Source organism: Hyla sarda, chromosome 6 (genome assembly GCF_029499605.1).
Source record: "Hyla sarda isolate aHylSar1 chromosome 6, aHylSar1.hap1, whole genome shotgun sequence".
Classification (NCBI taxonomy): Eukaryota; Metazoa; Chordata; class Amphibia; order Anura; family Hylidae; genus Hyla; species Hyla sarda.
Window position 1 is genome coordinate 59,928,867 of NC_079194.1, and position 17,666 is coordinate 59,946,532.

The window sequence follows — 17,666 nt, forward strand, 5'->3', positions numbered from 1 at the left end:
TCTTAGTCAGAAATGTTCACTCTTGGACAAAGCTTGGTCGGCGAAACGCTCCCTAGGTGTGGTTGGTAACTGGGGTTGGAGACACTGACTCCTGTGTATACTCTGCATGCAATCTGTAATGTTTGGTATTTTGTCCCTCAGGTATTTTCTTTCTGCACTTGTAGCTTTTTTGTGTGTGCACTAGCCACCTTATTCTTTTTATGACTGTATGGTTATTTATGGTGGTACATTGGGCTCATGGTCATGTGGCATTTACAGTGACACATGGTTAATTTATGTTTTCATGGTCTGATAACATAGGTCCGTTCATGTGCCCAACCACTATTGCATATTTTTCCCACTTGGGTTTATTATGTATATATTCTCTTGTTTTATGCGTTCCATTTGGGGCATATGTTTGCTAAACGCCATGAGTATCACTCCCCTTCCCCAGTACCCATCTCTTTTTCTATACCCTCTGTTGTATTTTTTATTTGAATTGTATGTCATTTTTTTATTAAATAAAGAAAATTATATTTCTCTATCGGCTCCATTGGGGGACACAGACCGTGGGTGTATGCTGCTGTCTCTAAGGAGGTGTGACACTATGGTAATAAAAAAAGTCAGCTCCTCCCAGCAGGATATACCTGCCTTCAGGCTCTGAGCTAGTCAGTTTAAGCTTAGAGTCTGAAGGAGGTAAACATGGTCTGGATGCTCCAGACCAGGTCTTCTGTTTTCTATTTTCCTAGTATAGGGACGTGTTAGTTTTTTTTATTCCTTTTCTTTTCCGTTTTCAGGTGGGGGCTCAGGGACTCCGGTTCAGTAAGGGGGCACAGACATTGCATATATGCGCTGTTAACCCCCTCTCGCCAACGGTCAGCGCCTGGGTTGGTACCTCATGGGTCCGGGTCCCCCTCTTTTCTCTGCTCGCCTCGCTCGCGCATAGCAGCTAGGCGTGATGCAGGGACAAAAAGCTGACTGAAGACTTCACTGAAGACTCCATTAGGTAAGTTCTTCTGACTGAGGTAAGTACTTTCCCCCTTTTTTCTCCATAGGTAAGGACTCGCAACCTCTGGAGACCCCCTGTTTTGGCCCACCTTCAGTTTATGGGGCTTGATATACAGGGGCTGCACTTATGCTGGGGGAGCAGTGGCACCTGAGGGGGCATATTTTATTAGGCACCTTAGTTATGGGGCATGTGGTATGGGACACTTTAATATGTGTGTGTGTTTTGGTGCACTACTCTAGCGCCTTATATGCGGCTGTCTGCCGTGGCGCTGCTTCGGGCGCTCTCAGCGCCGGTTTACTTTCCTTATGCCTGCAGCTCCTTATACGCGGCTGACAGCCGCGGCGCTGCTACGAGCTGGGCGCTTCAGCGCCGGCTTACTTTCACTTTCGCCGGCAGCCTCTGCCGGCGTTCTGGCCGCCCGCTCTGTTCCCCCGAGCGCATATACGGCTAGGCAGGTACGCTCGGGACAAGGAGCGTGCGCCATGATAGTTTTTCTTCGGCCTCTGGCAGATGCCGCTGGCTTCAAGGATCCCGCGGACAAGAAGGTGGAATCTTTAGCGAAGTTCGCTTCTGAAGCAGCTGGCTCTTCTTTTCTTCCCATCTTCGCCTCGACACGGGTGTCCAAGGCCCTGTCGGAGTGGTGCCAAAAGCTCCATCAGGATATCTTAGCGGGATCCCCCCCAGAGGATCTATCTGCTCTAGCTGTCAGATGCGCCAAGGCGGGGGACTTTCTGTGCACAGCTTCCATGCAGTCAGCCCGTTGTTCTGCCTTTGCTGTGGGTCACCTAGCAGCCCTCCGCCGCTCTATGTGGCTTAAAGCTTGGAATGCGAATGCCGCTTCCAAACGGTCCCTCACTGAGCTTCCATTTACGGGCGGCCGTCTTTTTGGCAAACTTCTTGGTGAGATTATCTCTGAGGCAACGGGAGGTAAGAGTTCCTTGTTACCTCAAAATAAGGCTCGCCTTCCCAAAGGAAGTCCTTTTCCTTTCGGTCCTTTCGGACCTCTGGCCCCAGTAAAGGGTCCGAGCAGGTGCCCTCGCAGGACAAGAAGGCTCCCTAGTTCTGGGCTCGCCAGTCTTAGAAGTCGGATTCCAACCGCTCTGGCCGTTTTGCGCCCAAATCGGGCAACCGCAAACCCACTTCTGCATGAAGTGAGGCCCCACCCGCGGTTTCTTTTCGGGTGGGAGGTCGTCTCTTGCTTTTCCGAGACATCTGGACCTCACACATTCAGGACTCTTGGGTCAGGGACGTGGTGTCCAACGGTTACCCGATCGAATTCGTCTCCCTTCCGAGGGATCGCTTTTTTTCGATCCCGGGCCCCCCCCCCCCGGTCTCCTCCTCTGGCGAAGCAATTTCGAGCGGCTCTCCAGTCTCTGCTTCTCCAGGGGGTGATCGTCCCCGTCCCTCCAGGGGAACGTTTTTGGGGTTTCTATTCAAATCTTTTTGTGATCCCCAAGAAGGACGGTTCTGTGCGACCAATCCTAGACCTCAAGCGTCTCAACCGTCATCTTCATATCCGCCACTTACGGATGGAATCTCTCCGCTCGGTGGTGGCGTCCCTGGAACAAGGGGAGTTCCTTTCATCGGTGGACATCAAGGATGCCTACCTCCATGTGCCAATATTTCCGGGCCATCATCGGTATCTCCGCTTTGCGGTTCCGGAGGGGCACTTTCAATTCGTAGCCCTCCCCTTCGGTCTAGCCACGGCTCCTCGGGTCTTTACAAAGATCCTTGCACCAGTGATGGGCCTATTACGGTCGAGGGGAATCTCGGTTATACCCTATCTGGACAACCTTCTCATCAAGGCTCCAACCAGAGCCCAGACTCTGGAGAATTTGGACGTCACTCTGCACACTCTGACTCGCTTTGGGTGGATGGTCAACCGGGACAAGTCAGTCCTCCGGCCTACCCAGTCTCTAACCTTTCTGGGACTTCGATTCGACACGGCCTCTGCCCGGATTTGTCTTCCGCCGGACAAACGTCTGGCGCTCCAGGCGGGGGTCCGCTCCCTGCGGACTCAGGTGTCAGTCTCCATCCGCACTTGTATGGAAGTCCTGGGCCGGATGGTGGCAACTATGGAGGCCGTACCCTTTTCCCAGTTTCATTACCGCCCCCTTTAACTGGCGATTCTCTCTCGATGGAACAGGTCTCCCCTGTCCCTCGATCGTCAGATTGTTCTCCCTCGCATGGTCCATCAGTCTCTGCTCTGGTGGCTCCGTTCCCCCCTTCTTCTCCAAGGGCGGTCCTTTCTTCCTCTTCACTGGCAGGTTGTTACAACGGATGCCAGCCTGTGGGGCTGGGGCGGTGTGTTCAGGGATTGGACGGTTCAGGGTCTCCCCCGGAGACTCTTCTCCCGATAAACATATTGGAATTACGGGCGATTCTTCTTTGTCTTCTTCATTGGGAGTCCCGTCTTCTGTCCCGTCCTGTCCGCGTTCAGTCGGACAACGCCACGGCCGTGGCGTACATAAATCGTCAGGGCGGCACTCGCAGCTCGGCAGCCATGGCCGAGGTGACCAAAATTCTCACCTGGGCGGAGAACAAAGTTCCGGCCATTTCGGCGATTCACATTCCGGGAGTGCTCAACTGGGAAGCGGACTTCCTCAGTCGGTCCTCTTCCGACCCCGGCGAGTGGTCTCTTCGCGCAGCTCTGCGACCTCTGGGGCATTCCGGACGTGGACCTCTTCGCGTCCCGGCACAAACGGAAGATTCTTCCGTTTGTGTCCAAGTCCCGGGACCCTCAGGCTCTGGCCGTGGACACCCTAGTGATTCCTTGGGCGGGGTTCGCCCTACCTTATCTGTTCCCTCCTCTTCTGCTCCTTCCCAGAGTGCTGAGGACGTCCCCGCCATTCTGGTAGCTCCAGATGTACGCCGATGTAGTCAGGCTCCTGGACGACGCTCCTCTGCGCCTTCCGCTCCACCCGGACCTACTCTCTCAGGGTCCTCTTTGCCACCCCAATTTACAGTTGCTGCATTTGACACCGTGGCGATTGAGACCGCGGTTTTGAGGGCCCGCGGGTTCTCTTCCCAAGTCATTCACACCATGCTCAGGGCTCGCAAGCCCTCCTCCGCAAGAATTTACCACCGTACTTGGCGGTCTTATATTCGTTGGTGTGAGACTCAGGACTTCTCCCCGGTAACCTTTCGTGAGACTCAGTTCACTTAAAGGTCAGGTTTCGGCCCTTGCTGTTCTTTTTCAGTGGCCCCTGGCTTCTAATTCTCATGTCCGGACCTTCCTTCAAGGAGTGGCGCACGCTGTTCCTCCTTATCGGTCACCCTCTCCCCCTTGGGACTTGAATTTGGTTCTGAGTGCCCTCCAGGGTGCACACTTTGAGCCCCTTAGAGAGGTGTCTCTCCGCCTCCTTTCTTGGAAAGTGGCGTTTCTTGTGGCTATCACCTCCATCCGGAGGGTGTCTGAACTGGCAGCTCTTTCCTGACGTTCTCCGTTTCTGGTGATCCACCAGGACAAGGTCGTTTTCCGGCCAGATCCTTCCTTTTTACCTAAGGTGGTCTCGGCCTTTCATCTCAATGAGGACATTGTCCTCCCGTCCTTTTGTCCGGCTCCTTCTCATTGTAAGGAGAGCTTGCTGCACAAGCTGGATGTAGTTCGGGCTGTTCGGTCTTATCTCTCCATCACTTCTTCTTCGTTTCGTTAGTGTGATTCCTTTTTCGTCCTTACGGAAGGTCGTCGCAAGGGACAACCTGCTTCCAAGGCCACCATTTCTCGGTGGATTCGGTCCGCCATTTCGGAAGCCTATAGCTGTAAGGGGAAGATTCATCCTTTCTGGGTTGTGGCTCATTCCACTCGTTCTGTTGGGGCATCCTGGGCTCTCCAGAATAGAGCTTCGGCCTCATAGATTTGCAAGGCGGCTACCTGGTCATCTTTGCACACTTTCTCGAGGTTTTACCGAGTTCATACTTTTGCATCGGCTTATGCTAGTCTGGGTCGTAAAGTGTTGCAGGCGGCAGTGGATCGGCCGTCTGCCTGAATACTTATCTGCCCACCCAAGGGATGGCTTTGGTATGTCCCACGGTCTGTGTCCCCCAATGGAGCCGATAGAGAAAAGGATCCATTGGGGGACACAGCTCCCGCCCTTTTTGGTTTTTTTCCTTTGGTTTTCTGTCCGGGGGTGTGTTCAGTTATGTTTTTTCTTCTGGTCCTCGGACAGTTTTAGGTTTCTCTTTGACCTATCGGTCTCCTCCTATTGCTCTGGAACTTAAACTGACTAGCTCAGAGCCTGAAGGCGGGTATATCCTGCTGGGAGGAGCTGACTTTTTTTTATTACCATGGTGTCACACCTCCTTAGAGACAGCAGCATACACCCACAGTCTGTGTCCCCCAATGGATCCTTCGAGAAAGAGATTTTACGGTAAGTATTAAAAAATCTCCTTTTTACTTCACTGTCGTTATAGTGGTTGTTTGTCCCTTTTGTGGTAAATATTGTGTGTGTATATGTATATATATATATATATATATATATATATATATATATACCACTAGACCTTTATACATACTAGCATCTTTATACTAGACACCATTTTTACTTCCTAAATAAGTGATATGTCAGAAATGTATAATCTATCCTTGCAAATACATTCTTACTATTAGCTTTTTATGCCATGCAGTCATTACAGATCCTGGGATCTCTATTTTTAGGGGTCTGGGCTCTAAATAACCTTAAAGTAATATTTTCATTAGAAAAAAACTAAAACATTTTGACATGTCCCCACTAATCACTAGATATAGGCAAGAGATGAGACGCACATGGCTGTACTCTTCACTCCCCGGCTCACTCCTCGATTGATTTCATTGCAGGACTCAGGAGACAGTTTCCATAGACTTAGAATGGAGAATGTCTTCTGCAATCTAGAGATTGGTGGTGGTCATCATTGAGACCCCAATGATCAAAACTTTTGACATGTCTGTGTGACATGTCAAGAGATTTATTTGTATGAAATTCTGAATTTATTTCAGGTTTTAAATTATTTAAAGGGTCTGGTCTGAGGTCTGCACCACTACAGGAGCTCTGGCTTGAGGTCTATATTTATTTCAGGGAACGATTAGAAAAGAAAAAACCGAGGTGCGCTCCTAATGGAGTATTCTTAAGATAGAGCAAGGTATGCACAAAGATGTTGCACCTTACCGTGGACAGTTGTGCTGAGGGCACAATGCCTGTAATCGCCTGTAGACTTGCTGGTGCTTGTAGTCCTAATGCGTAGGAGGCAGCCTCTGCGTCCTTCAATGTGACCTCCAGGTACCGATGTAATGTAAGTAGAAATCAGGAAAAAAGTTTGGGACGTGTAAGATGGTGCCAAATCCCAAAGAAAACCAATATGCCAAAAATATTTCTTAAAAACAATTTGTCTTTTATTGGCAACGTATAGAGGAGTGCAACACAAAGGTTTCAAACCCGTGCCGGTTTCTTCGTCAGGCATAGAGTATTACAGCTGCATGTTTGCAGTGGTTTAAGTACACATAGATCCACCTTCACAGTTAGATTACTGCCAGTTCACAAGGTCAGCAGTACATCTAATTTGCATAATAATTATAATAGCATTCATTTACATAAAGTGAAAAAGAGATAGTATTCTATGGTTCATAAATTCGTGCATATCATTGCAGCAGGGTATATTCCAGCTAACATCCATACTCTTTTTAAAACAGACTGCAGTATGTAGCGCTGCGCGTTGTTCAAGACACATCGGTCGGCTTTGACAGTAGGTATGCTATAGCTGGCAACTGTCAGCTGTGGTAATGCTTGTGAGAAGCAATATACATTCCTGCATTGTGCACTGTTGCGGACCCGTCAGTGGATGGCCAGCGGGGCTGGTGCGCTACTTGGTGTAGTAATATTGTTGCAGGACTATCAGATGTTTGCTTGGGCTGATTCTGTGGGTCCCATATGGGCCCTGGGAGTTTAATGGGACCACTGGGTCGGTGTATAGCCATTTATGATCTTGTAACTCAGGCGGCTATGGAGAAGATGAGATGGTTTGTAGGGCACTTGCAGCCATGGAGACCACCGTCCGGTGCCCACGCTGAGTCCCTGAGTACTATTGGTATCATGCGCACATGTCAATGATAGAACTACTTTGTATTTGAGCGCTTGGGGTTATAAATCTGTGAGTTACAAGTTCATTTGTTCATGATATGCGCCGTTGTAGTCTCGGACTTGCCGGTAAGTTGAATTTTCTTAAGTAATGCGGTGATCCTGTTGCAGGATCAGCGGAATTGTGTAGTGGGTCCAGTTAGGACCTAGGGATAACAGTGGGATCACTGGGCCCTTTTTTTGTAAATTTAGGCATTATTGGTTGGGTGGTAAGAGTACCCTAGAACAACTTGGTTGTGCAGTTGCAGCGCTGGGGACCTCTGAATAGTGCCCACCCTGAGCTAACGTGTACATATGAGATAGAGTATGGCCGGGGGGCCGCAATATAGCAAGAAGGTCTATTAGATGGAAAGTAGGATAAGAGTAGAGAGTGATGTGTGGTTTGATGATGAAAGTAGCAACATGATAATGAAAGTGGCAACATAATTTGTTTGTTTAGGGTTGGCAGTAACATAAATTCTTTGAAACTGCCGCTGTATGGCGATCATGTATAGGTGTCTGAAATAATCTGGTAAGTGCAGAGCATTGCCCTGTGTGGAGAGATAGGTGTTGGGAGAGATAATACAATCTGCACCAGCTTGTAAAGGAAGGAGTACAGGCAAACATTGTTAATAAGGATGAAGAAAAATACTTAACCCCTTAAGGACCGAGCCATTTTATACCTTAAGGACCGGAGCGTTTTTTGCAATTCTGACCACTGTCACTTTAAACATTAATAACTCTGGGATGGTTTTAGTTATCATTCTGATTCCGAGATTGTTTTTTCGTGACATATTCTACTTTAACTTAGTGGTAAAATTTTATGGTAACTTGCATCCTTTCTTGGTGAAAAATCCCAAAATTTGATGAAAAAAATGAAAATTTTGCATTTTTCTAACTTTGAAGCTCTCTGCTTGTAAGGAAAATGGATATTCAAAATATATATTTTTTGGGTTCACATATACAATATGTCTACTTTATGTTTGCATCATAAAATTTATGAGTTTTTACTTTTGGAAGACACCATAGGGCTTCAAAGTTCAGCAGCAATTTTGAAATTTTTCACAAAATTTTCAAACTCACTATTTTTCAGGGACCAGTTCAGTTTTGAAGTGGATTTGAAGGGTCTTCATATTAGAAATACCCCATAAATGACCCCATTATAAAAACTACACCCCCTAAAGTATTCAAAAAAACATTCAGTAAGTGTATTAACCCTTTAGGTGTTTCACAGGAATAGTAGCAAAGTGAAGGAGAAAATTAAAAATCTTCATTTTTTACACTCGCATGTTCTTGTAGACCCAATTTTTGAATTTTTGCAAGGGGTAAAAGGACAAAATTTTTACTTGTATTTGAAACCCAATTTCTCTCGAGTAAGCACATACCTCATATGTCTATGTTAATTGTTCGGCGGGCGCAGTAGAGGGCTCAGAAGGGAAGGAGCGACAAATGGTTTTTGGGGGGCATGCCGCATTTAGGAAGCCCCTATGGTGCCAGGACAGCAAAAAAAAACACATGGCATACCATTTTGGAAACTAGACCCCTCAGGGAACGTAACAAGGGGTAAAGTGAACCTTAATACCCTACAGGTGATTCACGACTTTTGCATATGTAAAAAAAATATATATTTTTTTTACCTAAAATGCTTGGTTTCCCAAAAATTTTACATTTTTAAAAAGGGTAGTAGCAGAAAATACCCCCCAAAATTTGAAGCCCAATTTCTCCCGATTCAGAAAACACCCCATATGGGTGTGAAAAGTGCTCTGCTGGCGCACTACAGGTCTCAGAAGAGAAGGAGTCACATTTGGCTTTTTGAAAGCGAATTTTGCTCTGGGGGCATGCCGCATTTAGGAAGCCCCTATGGTGCCAGGACAGCAAAAAAAACCACATGGCATACCATTTTGGAAACTAGACCCCTCGGGGAACGTAACAAGGGGTAATTTGAACCTTAATACCCTACAGGTGTTTCACGACTTTTGCATATGTAAAAAAAATATATTTTTTTTACCTAAAATGCTTGTTTTCCCAAAAATTTTACATTTTTTAAAAGGGTAATAGCAGAAAATACCCCCCAAAATTTGAAGCCCAATTTCTCCCGAGTACGGCGATACCCCATATGTGACCCTAAACTGTTGCCTTGAAATACGACAGGGCTCCAAAGTGAGAGCGCCATGCGCATTTGAGGCCTAAATTAGGGACTTGCATAGGGGTGGACATAGGGGTATTCTACGCCAGTGATTCCCAAACAGGGTGCCTCCAGCTGTTGAAAAACTCCCAGCATGCATGGACAGTCAACGGCTATCTGGCAATACTGGGAGTAGTTGTTTTGCAACAGCTGGAGGCTCCGTTTTGGAAACAGTGGCGTACCAGACGTTTTTCATTTTTATTGGGGAGGAGGGTTGTATAGGGGTATGTGTATATGTAGTGTTTTTTACTTTTTATTTTATTTTGTGTTAGTGTAGTGTAGTGTTTTTAGGGTACAGTCACACGGGCGGGGGTTCACAGTAGTTTCTCGCTGGCAGTTTGAGCTACGGCAGAAAATTTGACGCAGCTCAAACTTGCAGCCGGATACTTACTGTAATCCTCCGCCCATGTGAGTGTACCCTGTACGTTCACATTGGGGGGGGGACATCCAGCTGTTGCAAAACTACAACTCCCAGCATGTACGGTCTATCAGTGCATGCTGGGAGTTGTAGTTTTGCAACCGCTGGAGGCTCCGTTTTGGAAACAGTGGCGTACCAGACGTTTTTCATTTTTATTGGGGAGGGGGGCTGTGTAGTGTTATGTGTATATGTAGTGTTTTTTACTTTTTATTTTATTGTGTGTTAGTGTAGTGTAGTGTTTTTAGGGTACAGTCACACGGGCGGGGGGTTCACAGTAGTTTCTCGCTGGCAGTTTGAGCTGCGGCAGAAATTTTGCCGCACCTCAAACTTGCAGCCGGATACTTACTGTAATCCTCCGCCCATGTGAGTGTACCCTGTACATTCACATTTGGGGGGGGGGGGGAACATCCAGCTGTTGCAAAACTACAACTCCCAGCATGTACGGTCTATCAGTGCATGCTGGGAGTTGTAGTTTTGCAACAGCTGGAGACACACTGGTTTGCTACTTAACTCAGTGTGCCTTCAGCTGTTGCAAAACTACAACTCTCAGCAGTCACCGACAGCCAACGGGCATGCTGGGAGTTGTAGTTATGCAACCACCAGATGCACCACTACAACTCCCAGCATGCACTTTAGCTGATTGTGCAAGCTGGGAGTTGTAGTTACACAACAGCTGAAGGTACACTTTTCCATAGAAAGAATGTGCCTCCAGCTGTTGCAAAACTACAAGTCCCAGCATTCCCATAAGGGCATGCTGGGAGTTGTGGTGGTCTGCCTCCTGCTGTTGCATAACTACAGCTCCCAGCATGCCCTTTTTGCATGCTGGGAGCTGTTGCTAAGCAACAGCAGAAGGCTGTCACTCACCTCCAACGTTCCAGCCGCATCAGGTCAGTCCCTCGCTGCCGCCGCTGCTCCTGGGGCCCCGATCCCAACAGGGGCGCCGGGGATCGGGGTCCCCAGCACCCGGGGTGCACGTCCCGCACCCGCTCACGTCCTCCGGAAGAGGGGCGGAGCGGGTTGCGGGAGTGACACCCGCAGCAGGCGCCCCGATTGGTCGGCCGGTAATCCGGCCGACGAATCAGGGCGATCGTGAGGTGGCACCAGTGCCACCTCACCCCTGCTGGCTCTGGCTGTTCGGGGCCGTCTCTGACGGCCCCGATCAGCCAATAATTCCGGGTCACCGGGTCACTGGAGACCCGATTGACCCGGAATCCGCCGCAGATCGCTGGACTGAATTGTCCAGCGATCTGCGGCCATCGCCGACATGGGGGGTCATAATGACCCCCCTGGGCGATATGCCCCGATGCCTGCTGAACGATTTCAGCAGACATCGGGGACCGGCTCCGCTCCAGATGGTTGCGGGGGGCCGGTAAAACACATGACGTTCTCATACGTCATGTGTCCTTAAGGACTCGGAAATGGAGACGTATGAGAACGTCATGTGTCCTTAAGGGGTTAAAGACAAGCAATGCTAACAAACCGTATTTTTATTTCCTACCTAAAATACACAAATCCATCAGTAATCCTCCCGGACGCCCAATTATATCTAACACAAACTCCCTCAACAGCAACTTATCTCACTACATCGATTTATTCCTGCAGAAGTAAGTACTGCAATTGCCCAGCTACTTACGAAATTCAACACAACTAATTGAAACACTCATAGAATTACCCTGGAAACCGGGATACCTATTCATTACATGTGACGTCTCCTCACTATACATTAACATCTTGCACCAACTAGGATTGGCGTGTGTACAAGGCTTCCTAGAATAGGATATGGAAATTCCACCCGTTCAGAAGCAATTCCTCATCAATGGACTGGAGCTCATATTATTTAACAACTACTTCACCTACTACAATAAAATATACCAACAATGCAAAGGGACCGCGATGGGCTCGCACCTCAGTATGCAAATCTCTTCATGGGGTCCTTCGAATCCAAATTCATTTCAAATAACCCGGTACTATCACCATACATCACTATGTACCGCAGATACATAGACGACCTGTTTTTCATATGGGATGGTCCCGTAGATTCTCCTGAAATTCTACTTACAAACCTTAATAATAACTGGGGACTCCAGTTCACAATGGAAAAAAGCAGTCAAGAAATAAATTTTTGGGACCTGTGCATTTGGCCACATTGGTTCATCACATCAACCTATTTCAAAACTGTGGATGTAAACAGCAATCTCGATTACAGCAGTAGACACTACAAGCAATGGCTGAAGAACGTACCATACAGCCAATTTAAGCGGGTCAGAAAAAACTGTACCGAAGATGCGAAATTTAAACATTGTCATGCCGAGCGCTCCGGGTCCCGCTGCCTGCCCGGAGCGCTCACGGCATGCTTCTGCTTGCAGCGCTCTGGTCGGCACCGCCGACCGCGAGCGCTGCTCCCTGGTCTCCGGAGGGGACGCGATCCGAGGCACGGGTCGTGCCCGCCCTCGGATCGCGCCCCATGTCACTTACCTCACGCCTCCGTCTGCTTCCTCCCAGCGCGCCGGCTTGCTAAAATTTAAAGGGCCAGTGCACCACTAATTGGTGCCTGGCCCAATCACTCCCTGTCACTCCCATTCCTATAAAAACCCACTTCCCCTTCCTCTCTTTGCCGGATCTTGTTGCCTTGTGCCCAGTGAAAGCGTTATAGTGTGTTTCCAAGCCTGTGTACCCAGACCTTCTGCTGTTGCCCCTGACTACGAACCTCGCTGCCTGCCCTGACCTTCTGCTACGTCTGACCTCGCCTCTGTCTTGTCCTTGTGTACCGCACCAGTCTCGGCTGCCAGAGAGGTCGAATTGCTACTGGGGAACACGACCTGGTAGTTACCGCCGCAGCAAGTCCATCCCGCTTTGCGGCGGGCTCTGGTGAACACCAGTAACTGCTTAGAACCGATTTCCCCAGTACGACCCGCGTCATCGCCTCTCTGGCACAGGGGATCCACCACCAGTGTCCTCATCAGCCGCAAATCCGGACCCTGACAGTAGATCCGGCCATGGATCCCGCTGAGGTGCCGCTGTCAAGCCTCGCTGACCTCACCTCTGTGGTTGCCCAGCAGTCCCAGCAGATTGCTCAACAAGTACAACAGCTGTCGCAGTTGACCGCCATGATACAACAGCTTCTGTCTCCACAGCCTCAACCGCCAGCTCCAGCATCTCCTCCTCTCCGCGCTGCTGCTACCTCTGCTAGAGTCCGCCTGTCTCTCCCAGATAAGTTTGACGGGGACTCTAAAAAGTGCCGGGGGTTCCTGTCCCAATGTTCCCTGCACCTAGAGATGTTGTCGGACCAATTCCCCACAGAACGGTCTAAGGTGGCGTTCGTCGTCAGTTTACTTTCTTGGGCCACGCCGCTCTGGGACCGCAACGATCCTGCCACTGCCTCCGTCCAGTCCTTCTTTTCTGAAGTCCGCAATGTCTTTGAGGAACCTGCCCGTGCCTCATCCGTGAAATCTGCCTTGCTGAACCTTGTCCAAGGAGACTCTACTGTGGGCGTATACGCCATACTATTCCGTACTTTGGCCTCTGAGTTGGCCTGGAACAATGAGGCTCTCTGCGCGACCTTTAAAAAAGGTTTATCCAGCCACATTAAGGATTGTCTGGCCGCACGAGAGATACCCTCCTCCCTGACTGAACTCATCCACCTGGCTACCCGCATTGATATGAGCTACATTGAAAGACGTCAGGAGCTCTGCCAGGAGAAAGATCTTGTTCGCACCAGGCGATACCCACGCCTGGCTCCTCTCTTCCAGCATCCTTTGCAGCCTGTTACTGTGCCTCCCGCTGAGGAGGCCATGCAAGTGGACCTGTCTCGCCTGACCCAGCAAGAGAGGACTCGCTGGAGGAACGAGAACTTATGCTTATACTGTGCAAGCTCTGAACATTTCCTAAAGGACTTTCCTCTTTGTCCTCAGCATCAGGGAAACGCTCGCACCTAGTGAACGTGGGAGAGGCGTCACTGGGTGTAAATTCTTCCTCTCCACGCCTGTTTATTCCAGTGCAGATTTCTCCAGCTGATAAAGCCTCCTTCTCTGCGGAGGCTTTCTTGGACTCTGATTCAGCAGGAAACTTCATTAAAGCCTCCTTCATCAACCGGTTTAACATCCCTTTTATCCGTCTCGCAAGCCCTTCTTCATTTCCTCAGTTAACGGAGAACAACTGAATTCCACCGTGCGTTACCGCATGGACCCAGTACGCATGTCCGTGGGGGTTCTCCATCAAGAAATGATTGAGTTCTTTGTCCTGCCAAACTGCACCTCTGACATCCTTCTTGGCTTACCATGGCTCCAGCGGCATTCTCCTACCCTCGACTGGACCACTGGGGACATTAAATCCTGGGGCTCTTCCTGCCACACACGCTGCCTTAAGTCGCTACCTACCAGCCATTGCTTCTCCATTGCTCGGCCTTCCAAAGGCCTATCAAGACTTTTGCAAGAAACAGGCAGAGGCCTTACCACCACATAGGCCCTATGACTGCCCTATTGACTTGCTCCCTGGTACCACACCGCCCCATGGCAGGATTTACCCTCTCTCCGCTCCAGAAACTAAGGCCATGACGGAGTATATTCAGGAGAATCTCAAAAAAGGTTTCATCAGGAAGTCTTCTTCTCCTGCTGGAGCAGGATTTTTCTTTGTTGCCAAGAAGAACGGGTCTCTACGCCCTTGTATTGACTACCGCGGTCTCAATAAAATCACTGTAAAGAACCGCTACCCTCTGCCTCTCATCTCGGAACTCTTTGACCTGCTGCGCAGAGCAAAGATTTATACTAAGCTTGACCTCAGGGGCGCGTATAACCTCATCAGAAATCGTGAAGGAGATGAGTGGAAAACCGCTTTTAACACCCGAGATGGTCATTTCAAATACCTTGTCATGTCATTCGGACTTTGCAACGCCCCTGCAGTCTTCCAAGACTTTGTCAATGAAATCTTCCGGGACTTATTGTATACCTGCGTGGTGGTCTATCTAGATGACATTCTAATCTTCTCCTCCAACCTAGAGGAACACTGCCTCCATGTTTGTCAAGTGCTCCAGCGCCTCCGTGTTCACCATCTCTACGCCAAGATTGAAAAATGCCTCTTTGAACGTACCTGTCTTCCTTTCCTGGGATATCTGGTCTCAGGACAAGGTCTTCAAATGGACCCCGACAAGCTCTCCGCGGTCTTGGATTGGCCACGCCCCTCCGGACTTCGCTCTATCCAGCGCTTCCTCGGATTCGCTAATTACTACCGTCAGTTCATCCCCCACTTCTACACTATCGCCTCAAGGCTGCCTTCGCCTCCGCCCCAGTCTTGACTAGGCCCGATCCTCTGAAACCATTCTTCCTTGAGGTAGACGCCTCTTCAGTAGGAGCTGGGGCGGTTCTTCTTCAAAAAACCATTAAAGGAAAAAACGTCACTTGCGGTTTTTTCTCTAAAACCTTTTCTCCTCCTGAAAGGAACTACGCTATTGGTGATTGAGAATTGCTGGCCATTAAGTTGGCACTTGAGGAGTGGAGACATCTCCTGGAAGGATCCCTTCACCCTATCACCATCTACTTTGACCACAAAAATCTGTCCTACCTACAGTCCGCACAGCCCTTAAATCCTCGCCAGGCCAGGTGGTCATTGTTCTTTGCCCGCTTCAATTTCCAGATCCATTTTCGTCCTGCAGACAAAAATGTCAAGGCGGATGCCCTATCACATTCCACTGATGCCACGGAAGCAGAAACCTCTCCCCAACACATCATTCCCCCTGAGTGTCTGATCTCTGCTGCTCCTGCTTCTCTGGTGCCAGTTCCTCCAGGAAAAACTTTTGTCCACCCACGTCTTCGCCTCCGGACTCTCAAATGGGGTCACTCCTCCCACTTGGCGGGTCACGCTGGAATCAAGAAATCCATTCAGTTGATTGCCAGACACTATTGGTGGCCTTCCATTGAAAAAGATGTGACTGACTTCGTACGCTCCTGTACTGTCTGTGCACGTGATAAAACTCCTCCCCAGAGGCCTGCGGGTCTACTTCTTGCTCTGCTTGTGCCCGAACAGCCTTGGTCACACATAGCGATGGACTTCGTCACTGACCTTCCTGTATCCCATGGAAACACTGTCATTTGGGTGGTCGTTGATCGATTCTCCAAAATGGCCCATTTTGTTCCGCTTCCTGGTCTCCCTTCTGCGCCACAATTGGCGAAGCAATTCTTTTTTCACACTTTTCGTTTCCACGGACTGCCTACGCATATCGTCTCTGATTAGAGGCGTTCAATTCATCTCGAAATTCTGGAGAGCACTCTGCACCCAATTGAAGATCAAATTGAATTTTTCCTCCGTCTACCACCCGCAATCTAATGGACAAGTGGAGAGAGTAAACCAGATGCTTGGTGACTACCTGCGACATTTTGTCTCCTCCCGCCAAGATGATTGGGTCGACCTGTTACCCTGGGCTGAATTCTCGTACAATTTCAAAAACTCTGAGTCATCCGCCAAGTCTCCATTCTTTGTGGTGTACGGCCATCACCCGCTTCCCCCTCTCCCCATTCCCACTTCATCTGGAGTTCCTGCCGTAGATGATTTGACCCGGGACTTTTCCTCAATTTGGAAAGAAACTCAAAAGTCGCTCTCGCTGGCCTCCTCTCGAATGAAGAAACATGCGGACAAGAAGAGAAGAATTCCTCCTGTCTTTGCCCCTGGTGACAAAGTGTGGCTCTCTGCCAAATATATTCGGTTTCGTGCCCCTAGCTACAAGCTGGGTCCACGTTACCTCGGGCCATTTAAAGTCAAAAGTCAAATCAACTCTGTCTCTTACAAGCTCCATCTTCCTCCTTCTCCTCGTATTCCTAACTCCTTTCATGTTTCCCTTCTCAAGCCTCTCATTCTTAACCGCTTCTCCCCCAAGGTCACCGTTCCTGCTCCTGTCTCGGGGTCCTCTGACGTCTTCTCGGTTAAAGAAATCCTCGCTTCCAAGGTTATCAGAGGTAAAAAAAAAAATTCTTGTTGATTGGGAGAATTGTGGTCCCGAAGAGAGGTCTTGGGAGCCAGAGGACAATATCTTAGACAAGGAACTCATCTACAGATTCCTCGGTTCCAAAAAGAGGGGGAGACCCAAGGGGGGGGTACTGTCACACTGCCTCCCCGGAGGGCTCACGGCGTGCTTCTGCTTGCAGCGCTCTGGTCGGCACCGCTGACCGTGAGCGCTGCTCCCTGGTCTCCGGAGGGGATGCGATCCGAGGCACGGGTCGTGCCCGCCCCATGTCACTCGCCTCACGCCTCCATCTGCTTCCTCCTGGCACGCGCGGCCCCGCTCCCTAGGGCACGCGCACGCCGGCTAGCTAAAATTTAAAGGGCCAGTGCACCACTAATTGGTGCCTGGCCCAATCACTCCCTGTCACTCCCATTCCTATAAAAACCCACTTCCCCTTCCTCTCCTTGCCGGATCTTGTTGCCTTGTGCCCAGTGAAAGTGTTATAGTGTGTTTCCAAGCCTGTGTACCCAGACCTTCTGCATTTGCCCCTGACTACGAACCTCGCTGCCTGCCCTGACCTTCTGCTACGTCTGACCTCGCCTCTGTCTTGTCCTTGTGTACCGCGCCAGTCTCGGCTGCCAGAGAGGTCGAGTCGCTACTGGGGAACACGACCTGGTAGTTACCGCCGCAGCAAGTCCATCCCGCTTTGCGGCGGGCTCTGGTGAACACCAGTAACTGCTTAGAACCGATTCCCCAGTACGACCCGCGTCATCGCAGTACCACCCAACCAATAATGCCTACATTTATAAAAAGGGCCCAGTGATCCCATTGTTACCCCTAGGTCCTAACTGGACCCACTATGCAATTCCGCTGATCCTGTAACAGGATCAGACTACAAAGGCTACAAAGGCGAGACTACAAAGGCGCATGTCATGAACAAATGAACTTGTAACTCACAGATTTATTACCCCAAGTGCTCAAATACAAAGTAGTTCTACCATTGACATGTGCGCATGATACCAATAGTACTCAGGGACTCAGCGTGGGCACCGGAC

At 49.5% G+C, this 17,666-nt stretch overlaps 1 protein-coding gene across 7 annotated transcripts in view; it reads left to right on the top strand.

Moving 5' to 3' along the window:
* Window positions 1–17,666, top strand: part of DMC1 (DNA meiotic recombinase 1) — a 130,348-nt gene that overhangs the window by 50,285 nt on the left and 62,397 nt on the right. The gene's annotated exons all lie outside the window — the stretch shown is intronic.